Below are 12320 nucleotides of genomic sequence, written 5' to 3'. Positions count from 1 at the left end.
AACAAACAAACAAATAATCGTTTTATAATAACTAATTATATAATTATTATAATGCATTTTTATGCAATTAGAGATTATAATTATTATATTATATTGTTTAATTTCTTTATATATTTTGTACTAAATATTACGTGAAAAATAGGGAATTTTATAAAATTCCATGAAATGTTTAAGCAGGCATTGCAAATTCAACTATAGTTATTAGCAAGAGACCGTATATGCTAAGCCTTTCGAGTTCTCTACATTCGAATTTTTAGTAATCTCTCGTATTGTTCTCCATGTACAATGGCGAATAAACGACGTGAAAGGACCCTCAAGATTCCCTTCGGATTCTCTCTCTCTCTCTCTCTCTCTTGCTTTGGGAACGAACGTATATTGTAATTTCCGCTTCATACGATTCCACTGGGAGAGACTTGAATCTCAAGGTCTTGAATATTGTTTGAAATTGTAAACGTGGGGTTCGCCAAAAGTCGCTGAGGAAGATTATTAGTTCACGATAACACGAAGCAATATGCGTATATGATATTAACTTGGCTTTTTTTGGGTAAAATTGCATCTACATGATATCTATAGAAATTGTAATGGACGAAAATGTCATTAAATTATAACGTATATTGCTTACAATTAATTATATAGCATTCCTAAATATTCCATTATAATATTCTAAAATATTCATTCATAATATTCCCCAATATTCCATTAAAATATTATGAAATATTCTACCACAATATATCCAAATATTCCATTATAATATTTCCAATATTCCACTATAGCATTCCCTAATTTTCCATTATAGTATTCCCATATATTCCACTATAGTATTCCTAAATATTCTTCTATAGTATTCTTAAATATTCTACTGTGATATTCCTAAATATTCCATTAAAATATTTCCAAACATTCCACTATAGTATTGTCTAAATGTTTTCAAATTATTTTACAAATATTTGAATATAAAATATAATGACTATAGAAAAACATACTAATTGAGGAAGTATACCTTCCTTGAAACTTACTTTTGAAAATTGCGTCATCATCATTATCACTATCGTTATAGATAGTAGCAAACAATCGATAAATGTAAATATTTAATTATAAAAAAACATATTTCATATAAAACAAAGCCCAAAAGAAACAGAACATTTCAATTAATTATAATTAATTAGTAGGTAATAAGTCATATAAATTTCAAAACTAACTTTTTTTAATACAAAAATAAAAAATATTATTATTATTATTATTATTGTTATTATTCTAATTACTATTATTTATTACTATTAATATTGTTATTATTATTGTTAAAAATTTGATAATTATAATTTATTACTTAATGAACAAAATAAAAAGAAAGATAAAGAAAAAAATGTTTTTTCTTTCTTTTTTTTTTATAAAATCAATGACCTTTTTCGAGAGAATGTTGTAGTTTATGGCATGAGATTTACTCGGTAAATCTCAGTAATAAAACTGAACTAAAACACACAGTATTTTCTCTCAGTTCACAATATATAGAGCCCCTATTTCGAGAACTTCCTGTAGCAGGATAATGCCACCTATTTTCCTTTATATGTTTTGTTACAAGTCTTTTTTCTTTACCCGTGTGCCTTATCTAAAAAGTGTGACTGATTTTACACTCTGATAAAAGCGCAACGAAAAGGCAACTTTATTACTTCATGGAATTCAACTAGCATCAATTTACATATCTGCAAATAAAGTGAATTGAAGATCATTTCTCGTACATTATTCTATCATTCAATATTTAATTTCAAACAGCACGTAATATTTCATTCACATTTCCTCGTGAATATTCCATTGGAATATTGGAAATATAGTAAAGGAATATTCCTTCTATATTCCATTGGAATATTGGAAATATAGTAAAGGAATATCCCTTCCATATTCCATTGGAATATTGGTAATATATCAGAGAAATATTTTATTGGAACACAGAAAAAATATGGTGTTATTTTTGTTGCGGGTAATTTTCTCCAATGCTAAAACCCATAAGATTTAACCCAGATTTAGGGTGAAATTTGTTGCGTGTTATGTTAACACCAATTCTAGTGTTAAAATAACACTTTGTTTTTCCTGTGAATATTGTGATATTCCTGGAAGATTCCTAATATTTCAATGGGAATATGAATGGAATATTTCGTGCAATATATATTTTTTTTATATAAAATATGCATTTGTGTATGTATATATATATAGTAGACAAATAATCGTATATCTAGGGTGTGATGATGATAGGAAGGGGTATGGAAGGCTAGGTAGAGGGGGTAAATTTACCATATTCTTGTATGTGTATGTGTGTCGTCAGATAATAGTTTCACGAAACGCGCGTCGAGTTGTGCCGAAGCATTTCGAGACTTGGACATAGATATGCGCCCGTTTGAGGCAGCGAGTGGGTGTCCTGCATAGTTTGCTACCTCGGCAGAATTCCGAGATTATAGTCGAGAAGGCTGGGCACATGTATGTTAACCATATTGCCCCAACCCCCCCGACTTCCTTGTACCCTACATGTCGTGGATTTTAAACATTCTATAATCCCCTTCATGTCGTATAGTTTCATTTTTACTCGGAATTTTGCATTATTTGCAAAAAAAAAAAATTTTTTTTCGTTATAACTATTTTGCTTTACATGCAAAATAAAAATAATAATAATAATAAATAACAATAATTAATCAAAAAATATTTTGGAATATTATAGGGATACTTCGATGAATATTTTAGGAATACTTAAAGGAATTCTTTAAGATTACTTCAATAAATAATAAGGGAATATTTTAGAAATACTTTAAGTAATATTTTTGTAATATTATAGGAATACTTTAGGAATATTTTAGGAATACTTTAAGGAATACTTTAGGAATATGTTAGGAATACTTTAAGGAATACTTTGGGAATATTTTAGGAATACTTCAATGAATATTTTTGGAATACTATAGGAATACTTCAATGAATATTAAAAGGAATATTTTGGGAATATTTTAGGAATGCTTTAACAAATATTTTTGGAATATTATTTTTTTTTTTAATAAATATTTTTTTTGAATTGCAATATTATTTAGTCGTTATACATACATAGATAGTATTACATATTTTAGAAGCGATAAAATCATAAACTATTCTCGAGAACATGAAACTTTACTTCTATTAACTTCTAACCAATTGATGGGATGTGGCAAACGGAAATACTAAGCGGTCATTGTTTCTGTCACATATGGAACATGTGCCGATTTTAGTCAAATCTAGTCGCTCGTAATACTCGTCGTGTATAGTATATTCAGCCATTTATAGTATATATATATGTGTATATAACATGCGCGCACAGAATTTCGGATCTGTTCCTCTTCCTGGTTCCATAGAGTAGAGAGCGAGAGAGAGAGAGAGAATGGCACAGCATATGCGAGAAGCGAGGCGGAGATTTCGCGGTATTTCCGACAAATTCGATGTTGCACGATGTTTTGGGAGTATACGAGGGAGAGAGAGAGAGAGAGAGAAATTCGAAATGGTATATATATGGATCGGTGAGTACTGTTCGTAAAACGGAGTTTCGCGTGTAGACATGTAGACATGCTTGGACATCGCACCGCACACGATATAGGGGAATGTAATCCGAGAGGGATCAACAGAGAGAGAGAGAGAGAGAGACAGAGAGAAAGCAAAATGGATGAATGGATGGATGCGTTATTTCGTGATTTATCTTTGACTTGATTATTTGACGGGTATACGACACAATGTCAAGCTTCTCTCGTGTCTCTTCAATAATATGCGACACATTAAACCAGGTCAATACGGGAAAGCATTGGAGTATTACAGGATTATTGAGATTTCAAGTTTATTTAGACTCCATTAACAAAATGTTGATAACACTTTAATCTAAAATGTCGTTCTTTAAACTTCCTGTTTTTAGAAAAAAAAATCTCATTCTTATTCGAATTATTACACTATACTAAGAAAAAAAATCCTACAGTATTCCAAAAGAAATTCCTATTGTATTCCAAAAAATATTCCAAAAATCCTACAATGTTCCACAAGATAATTCCAAAGAAAATTCCTACGGTATTCCAAAAAATTTTCCAAGAATCCTACAAAATATTACAACAACTAATTCAAATAACTGATTCCCAAGAATCATTCTACAATATTCCAAAAGACAATGCCAAAGAAAATTCTTAAGCTATTCCAATAAATATTTCAAAAATTCTACAATATTTCAAAAACTATTACAAAGAAAAATCCTAAAATATTCAATAGGATAATTCTCACGATCCTCCAAAAAACTAATTCAAAGAAGAATCCTACAATTTTAAGATGATGAAATTGAGATGTCAATTGAGAGAAAGGGAGATATGTAGCAAACAATCAGTTCTTAGTCATTGCATATAATAAGATAAGAAACACCTCTCTTGAATATATCATAAATTAGCTTTACACTATGGGATTTATACGAGAAATTAAGCGACCTTTAGAGATAGTGACTTCATGCATGAAGAATAGACAATCTCAGTATATAACTGAATGTAATCCATTTGTATGCTATCGGACTCTACATTGAACCCCAAAAGCACAACGATTCAGAAATGCGGTGGATATGTCTGGATTAATGTCCGAATGCCCAAGTTAATTAGCGCTTTGGCTTAGCTCGAAATAACCGGGCACGTGCCAAGCCAGGGACTCGTTTGCTTTCGTACGTGATCACGAAACAAGCCACACACATCAATATATATACATATATATATATATATATATATATATACAACATTCGAGCTCATCGGTAAAGGGAGAAGATCGAGGGAAGGGGAAGTGAATTCGAATATATATTGTTCATCGAACACGCAGAGGGCTTACAAACATGTACTTTGAACGCATGTAATGACACGCTTCGCACGCATTTACTTACACTTATGCACTTAAAGCCCGGATCTTTGAATCCAGAAATTCGATTTAACCCCCTAAATGTATGGGGGTCGATTCACTCTATTTCAACGTAATATCGATTTCAATATTATTTATTTAGCTAAAACATTTTTTTTTGAAATTTATTTATCAAGCCGTTTAAAAGATATGAATTTTTCAAAAATCCATTCACATTCCGAGAATATTCCATTGGAATATTTCATGGAGTATTTCATCACGAATATCCCTTTGTAATATTCCATCCATATTCCGATAGAATATTTCATCCATATTCCGGAATATTCCAATAGAATATTCCAATGGAACATTCGGAATATTCCGTCCATATTCTAGTGAAATATTTCAAAGTAATGTTACGAATGTTTCAATGGAATTTTCCCGTAACTTGAATAAAATATTCCAAAGGAATGTTATGAATGTTCCAATGGGATATTCCCGGAACGTGAATGGAATATTCCGTGCTATTAGGGATTTGGAATAATTTATATCTCCCAAACGGCTTGATAAAAAAAATTCCAAAAAAATCATTGAAGTCTTTTTTTAGAATGGAAAAAGATAAAAAAAATTGTAGTCAAATAAAAAATATCAAAATCGTCGATATGTTGAAATAATGTGAACTGTTCCAAATGTATTGCGTAGTATTCACATTAGGGGTGAAAGGGATCCATAGATCGTGAAAGCTAGGAATATCTCTCTATGTCCCTTGTATACTTACCCTAAGTTTCAAACTGCCAATAGATATTCACGGATAAAGCTTTATCAATGGATATCGTCGCTTTGACATTTGCAGAAGTTGGCTTTATCTTTGCACTGGACAGCGATTACTGGGAAATTGGATGATCTTTGTCGCCCTCCGGAAATCAAATCATTTTACGCTCCACTGCAATACTTGTCTTATACTACATATATATATATTTGGAAAGGTTATATATATATTTTATGTTCTATATAAGATTAACGAGTGAATTTGGATTTATTTGACAAAATATAAAAAAATAGAACAAAATAAAACGAGATGAGCTCTTAGAAACACCAAACAATATATATTTTCTAATTGAGAGGTATAAAGTAACATTAATGTGTGTTGATCTGCAATCGAGATAAAGATTTAGGACGTTAGAATTGGCACTGCTAATTTTAGTGCCGCTTTTTTTATTACAGGCATTTACCAACATTTACGTTTGTGAAGTGATTAGGTACAAGAAATGAGGGTACGCAATTTTATTGTTAGTAAATTTTATAACATGTTTTTATTTTTTTATTCCTAAAATGGGGTTGAAGAATTCTTTGAAACAAAGAAAAATGTACTTATGATTCCTAGAATATTCCATAATAATAGGATTTCTTCCAAAATATTATGAAAAAAATTCTTTAAAAATTATTGTAACATTCCCTACTAATATTTTTGGAATATTCCAAATAATACTTTAAGAATATTCCAAATAATATTCCTAAAATATTCCAAATAATATTTCTAAAGTATTCCAAATAATACTACAAGAATATTCCTAATATTACTTCAAGAATATTCCAAAAAATATGCCTAAAATATTCCAAATAATATTTCTAAAGTATTTCTAATAATATTTTTAGAATATTCTTAATAATAGTTCTGGAATATTTCAAATATTATGAAAATATTATCAAGTATGTAAATTGATAAAGTAAGATATTTTTATAAAATTTAATTTTTTTTTAATTTAACAATGAATTACTAATTTAAAATATGTTGCATTATTATTCTACTGTTTTAGCAATTTTTTGTTACTTCTTTGATATCTGAAAAACAAATTGCTTTTATTTTTGGTTTTATATAAAATATAAATTTTCTTAATTGGTTTTATTAATTGGCATTATACACTGTTATTAATGCTTAAACTTTGAAATTACTATTTTTATTCTACAATATATGCATTTTAAAGAACTTATTGTGGGAATTATTCTTCAATTAGTAGAGACTTAATAAGGGAGGCTAATGAAATTTCTGACGGTATTGATTTCTGTGAACTTAATATATAGTGAGATTTACCTCATTATTATGTATACTGACTTTTATAATTCGATATTAACTAGGAAATGCCAATCTTGTTTTATTTCTATTACATACATTATATTATAAATAATTTCTAGTTTTCCGTTTAAAATTCATAATTAAATAATTGAATAAAAAATTATTCTAAAAACAATACTAATGATATTTCCATTAGAATTGTTTATTTATTTGAAATACTTTTGGAATTTTCTAGACATTTTTCTGTTGGAATTATCTTGTGGAATACTTAAGATATATCTTGGGAATATTTTTTAGAATATCACAAGAATTTTCTTTGGAATAATTATTGGAATATTGTAGAATATTTCTTTGGAATACAGTTGAAATTTTATTTGGAATAATTTTTGGAATATTGTAGAATGTTTTTGGATCATTGTAAGAATTTTTTTTTGGAGTATTATTTGGAATATTCTAAATTTTTTCTTAACAGTTGTAAAGGCATTAAAAGCATGATTACAATTCTTATTTTAATTGTCAATAACTGGTAAAGAAAGTTTTTCTTTTAAAATTACAATGATTTACGTGGACATGTACCATCTATACGAGAGAAAAAAAACATAAATGCGTAGATTTATGGTCCGAATGACTTTTGACTTTTATGAGAATATAGTTTGAACTTTCGCTTAATTAATTAGATTAAGTCAATTTCACACTGGCATTTAGCCAAGTAATTAGCATCAATGAAGTGGAGGCAGACCTTGTCTATGCTTTAGAGTTTAAAACATAAATTACTTTCGAGTTCATAAAAGATCTTCTATATATATTGTTATTTTTAATTTATAGTCGTTTAATTATTTTTAAATCTTCTGAATTATGAATGTCATAAATTTGGATTATAAAATTGCACATGAAAATAGGTTATGGAGAAAATCAATTTTTGGAATTTAAAATTCAAAAATTAAAAAAAAAATCTATATATACAGGGTAATATATTGCAGAAAAGTAAAATTCGAAAATACTTGTAATATTCCAAATAATGTTCAAAGAATATTCCAAAAATTTTTTTGGAATATTTCAAAGAATATTTCTAAGATTCTAAAAAATATTTCTTAATTATATCTATAGCGATTCCAATTAATATTAGAAGAACATTCTAATAAATAATATTTCAAAAATATTTCTAATAATTTTTAATGTATATTCCAATGTAAATTTTGTATTTCATCTCTTTCCCTTTTTATCTTATAATAAACAATTAATATTTTCTATAAATAATGACTTCCTGAGATTTTGTCAGGTGCTTGAAATTTCATCATGACTTTGGATCATGCCTTTGATACATCCATCATCCAGCGCTACCTTCAACCTTCTGTAGCACCTCCAGGCGACTGTGGCGAGCCAGGGGAACGATTTGCATATTCATTAGACGCCCGTGGTACTCGTATATATATACATGTATACACCTTCCTGTTTTACCCCTCCCTCTCTTTCTCTATCTAGTATCTATCTATCTCTATCTCTTCCCCTTTCCATCTCCTCATCCTAAAGTTACTATCACGTATAAGGAATAGGGTATATATAGCTCAGAGAGAGAGAGAGAGAGAGAGAGGGAGGGAGGGAGTCGTCACAGGAGTAAGAACCAGAGCGAACGCCTGTCGTTAACGACCGAAATTTAAGACGGATTTGCATTTTGACCGTTCTTCCCCGGCAAGTTGATAACGACTAGATTCAGCAATGGCTATATATAGAGAGAAAGAGAGAATCAGAAGGGAGGAAGAGTTATAGTGCCCTATGCATTTCGACATATATAGATACTTGTTCCGCTCTCTCTTTCTCTCTCTCTCTCGTCGTTGAGTCACTAAGTCTGCATTATACTCGTAAGGCGATGAGAGACTTTGTATTTGTACGAAGAGACTCATAGAGAATATCCTCTCTCGTTCGCTTTTCCCGGGCACACATTTCTCAATTCTCTCTCTCTCCTCTCTTTGTAATTAATTCGGAGGTTGCTTAGCTGACTAGTCACTAGACACATTGGGTATGACTATAGTAGAGAGAGGCTTGCTCGAACAGAGAGAGAGAGAGAGAGAAGGAATAGGTATACTTAGAGAGAGAGAGAACTTCTCCCTGACGACGCGAAGCTAGGCCTCACCGAATTATGCATTTTCTTGTCATGCTGCCTAGATAAGAGCCAACTGAATATTAATGTCTCGTGTAATAGTTTGTAAACTAGGTCTCGGGCCACAAGGAGAGAGCTCACACCATGTGGTACACCTCAATGTTGATCGGGTGTGGATCACAGGGGCCATGTTATAAACCCGGGCGAATGAGAAATCGACAACGCCAACTTAGTTAAGTAAAGAAAAATTTTGCAAAAGATGTATTTGTTACATCTGGAAAAAAGTGATTTTTCAATGTAATATTAGTACAATGTAAAATATGCAACAATATTACTTTAATGTGCAACAATAATATTATTTTAATATACAACAATAATATTATTTTAATATGCAACAATAATATTACTTTAATATGCAACAATAATATTGCTTTAATATGCAACAATAATATACTTATACAATAAAGAAATATTCTCGTTGCATATTAAGAAACCAAAAGCTTTACTGGTCGCTTTAAATAATTTCATTGTTTTCTAAATATATGTTTAAAAATTTTAGTGCCAATAATCAATTGCTATTAGATGTGAAACATTAACAAGATTCTTCTAATGCATAATTTAGAGAAAATCGATTCACACAATAACAAGGGTTCCTCGCTTTAGTTTCATTAGATTGAAACTTCAGTAGTAATAATCGATTATAGTCAGCCATTATCGTTTTTTTTTTCTATAATCGAATGACCATAATATATTTTTGTTTCAAAACACAATGAAAACTTTTACTGCGCACACATTTCTTATTCAACAGATATAATATGAGAGATATCATTTTTTTTATAGTTATGAAATTTAAACAATTTTTAAATCGATATTACTTAAATATTAATTATTAAATTATTTCGTATCGTAATTAATTATTCTTGATGTATTATTCAATTAATTTTTCAAGAAGAAAATGGAAAAATAATTATGAATATAAATAATTAACTAAGTAAAGAAGACATTACACATATATATATGATTATTTTATTATTTATAATTAAAAACAGATAATTATGAAATAAATTATGACTCAAAATTTTCATAAGCACAATTGTGTAAGTAATAAGTAATTAGTTGTCTTCATTTCATATACAAGAAGAATATTTATTAAATATGCAACAAAAATATTACTAGAGAATGTAACAATAAAATTATTTTAATATGCAACAACAATATTATTAAAATGTTTAACACAAATATTAATATAATATGCAACAACATTATTACTTTAATATACAACAATAATATTACTTTAATATACAACAATATTATTACTTTAATATGCAACAACAATACTACTAAATATGCAACAAGGATATTATTTTAATGTGCAACAATACTATTACTTAAATATGCAACAAAAATATTATTTAAATATGCAACAAGAATATTTTTTTAATAAGCAACAAAAAATATTCATTTAATATGCAGCCAGCTTAGTGGGAGAATTTACAACAGGAATATTCTTTTAATATGCAACAAGAATATTACTATCATATGTAACAAAAATATCTTTACAAAATTTCATAATAATATTTTTATTATTTTTAACCAAACAAGAAATATTCTTGTTGCATATTAAAATAATATCATTGTTCCATATTTTTAGATATTTCATTGAAAAATCCATTTTTTCCAGATGTAACAAACAAAAATGCAACGTCATTATAAAAAATTGTCAATGCATAGTAGATGGAAAAAATCAAATATGAAGCAAGTCAGCTTTATAGGAGAGCACGTCCTTAACCTCATGAAATAGACAAAGTTAAAATAAGGGTCAAACGCAGACACGAACAAGTGCCTCCCTTTTCCGGGGCGTCAAAAGGTGGTCCGCTCGACCGATTCACGTGACCAGGCGTGATTTTCAATTAACTCACTCTGCCCCCGGGTGTGCTTTACAGTATATAGTTTCTCTATGAGGTAAGCAATCTCTCCCTCTCCCCCCCCTTTTATCCCCACTCCACCAATTTCTCTACACCACCCAACTGTTACTATATCGATTTCAAAGGATCGACAGGGAACCAGTTAACAGATGATGAAGTCCAAGAAGCTGTATTACAACCCTTATGTATGTGTGTACATGTGTATGTGTGATAGTAACTTCCGTAATTCGAGAAACTAGAAGTAATTTTATCACACAATCGATTCTATTTTATTACTTTCTTGTTCGTTAATTTTACCACTTTATTGCAATAAAAAAAAGGAAGGGAAAAGAAATTCTTTCACGACACACATTTATAAAAATTTTTTTTTTTCACTTCAAAGAGAAGAAAAAAATTAGGAGAAAAAAATTGATGTCACACATCGTATAACAGATATTAAATATTTTCTATCAACAAAAGATATATATATATACTTAAATAACAAAAGAACAAATTCTTTTATGAAGGGTTTGCTTTTTTTCTGAAGAAAAAAAAATTTATATATAATTAAATTTTATTTCTTTTGTACTTTTATTAGGCTATAAAACGTTGGTAAATAACAGCCCTTGTAGCAGAAAATACTCGACAGTAATCTTACATCTTGTCTAAAGAATACGTGATGTGCTCAAATTGAGATTCTTTTAACAGCATACTTTTGACGTTGATTGCATCGGATCTTAAATAATTCAGTATCATTGCATATAAGTATACATGTATTTTTGTTTAACAAGTATTTGAATACTTTACTATTTCAATTATTTTTTTGCAACCTTTGGAAATTTATCTCAGAAATATTAATAAATATATACGTAATGTGTAACAAAAAATTACTGTATTATGCAACAAAAATATTACTATAATTGGCAACAAGAATATTCCTTTAATATGCAACAAGAATATTATTTTAATGTGCAACAATACTATTACTTTAATATGTATTTCAATATGCAACAAATATATTACTTAATATGAAACAAGTAATATTATTGTTGTATATTAAAATAATATTCTTGTTGCATATTAAAGTAATAGTATTGTTGCACATTGAAATAATATTCTTGTTGCATATTTAAATAATATTCTTGTTGCATATTTAAATAATAGTATTGTTGCACATTAAAATAATATTCTTGTTGCATATTTAATAGTATTGTTGTTTGCATATTAAATTGATACTATTGGTGGATATTAAAATACTATTTTTGTTGTGTATTAAAGTAATATTATTGTTGTATATTAAAGTAATATTACTGATGCATATTAAAAAAATAATTTTGCATTTATTTCGTAATGTTAAAGAAACTCTTAGGGGACTTAACTAAAGACA

The 12320-nt window shown here is 28.6% G+C and overlaps 2 protein-coding genes and 1 long non-coding RNA gene across 13 annotated transcripts in view; 1 reads left to right on the top strand and 2 right to left on the bottom strand.

The window, feature by feature from the left end:
* LOC127276707 (iron-sulfur cluster assembly 2 homolog, mitochondrial) overlaps positions 1 to 12320 on the bottom strand; it is a 345592-nt gene that overhangs the window by 67974 nt on the left and 265298 nt on the right. Inside the window, exon 4 of one of the 5 annotated variants that reach the window (XM_051297326.1) lies at positions 3630 to 3647. The exons of 2 other annotated variants lie outside the window; for them this stretch is intronic. The gene's annotated coding sequence lies outside the window, so the exon portion shown is untranslated. Of the gene's footprint in view, positions 1 to 3629; positions 3648 to 8497; positions 8516 to 8980; positions 8999 to 12320 lie in introns of those variants that run through there. 2 more of the 5 variants (XM_051297325.1, XM_051297324.1) reach the window with 2 other exon arrangements.
* LOC127276693 (synaptogenesis protein syg-2) overlaps positions 1 to 12320 on the bottom strand; it is a 219781-nt gene that overhangs the window by 57672 nt on the left and 149789 nt on the right. The gene's annotated exons all lie outside the window — the stretch shown is intronic.
* The window catches only part of LOC127276713 (uncharacterized), a 36593-nt gene that overhangs the window by 10747 nt on the left and 13526 nt on the right, over positions 1 to 12320 (top strand). The gene's annotated exons all lie outside the window — the stretch shown is intronic.

The sequence above is a fragment of the Leptopilina boulardi genome, unplaced genomic scaffold (genome assembly GCF_019393585.1).
Source record: "Leptopilina boulardi isolate dan_hultmark-lab unplaced genomic scaffold, ZJU_Lbou_2.1 LbouV2_151, whole genome shotgun sequence".
In the NCBI taxonomy this organism is placed as follows: domain Eukaryota; kingdom Metazoa; phylum Arthropoda; class Insecta; order Hymenoptera; family Figitidae; genus Leptopilina; species Leptopilina boulardi.
This window is presented reverse-complemented; position numbering and strand designations above follow the sequence as displayed.